Below are 720 nucleotides of genomic sequence, written 5' to 3' on the forward strand. Positions count from 1 at the left end.
ACTTTTGTGGATCTTCAGTTGCTTCAGGCCATCTGGATGTATACTGCAGGTCACAGGGGATATGATGGCTTAGCTAGGTCTCAGAGGCCTGACAATTTGGGAGGCTGAGGCCGGTGAATCACTTGAAACCAGGAGTTTGAGACCAACCTGGCCAACATGGTGAAACCCTGTCTCTACTAAAAATACAAAAATTAGCGAGGCGTAGTGGTGGGCGCCTGTAATTCTTAGCTACTCCGGAGGCTGAGGCGGGAGAATTGCTTAAACCCATGAAGCAGAGGCTGCAGTGAGCTGAGATCCCGCCATTGCACTCCGGTGTGGGCCACAGAGTCTGTCTCATGAAACAAAACAAACAAAAAAAGATTGGGGATTGGGCGTGGTGGCTTATGCCTGTAATCCCAGCACTTTGGGGTGGATCACTTGAGTCCAGGAGTTTGAGACCAGCCTGGCCAACATGGTGAACCCCATCTCTACAAAAAATATACAAAAAACAAACAAAATTAGCCAGGAGTGGTGGCATGAGCCTGTAGTCCCAGCTACTTGGGAGGCTGAGATGGGGCGATCACTTGAGCTTGGGAGGCAGAGGTTGCAATGAGTCAAGATTGAGCCACTGAACTCTAGCCTGGGTGACAAAGTAAGAGCCTGTCGCAGAAAAACAATAATAATAATATTGAGACCAGCTTTCTTGGGTTGTGTGTTGTTGAGAAAACGGTTGTGTTAGAT

The sequence above is a fragment of the Colobus angolensis genome, unplaced genomic scaffold (genome assembly GCF_000951035.1).
Source record: "Colobus angolensis palliatus isolate OR3802 unplaced genomic scaffold, Cang.pa_1.0 Scaffold591, whole genome shotgun sequence".
Lineage (NCBI taxonomy): Eukaryota > Metazoa > Chordata > Mammalia > Primates > Cercopithecidae > Colobus > Colobus angolensis.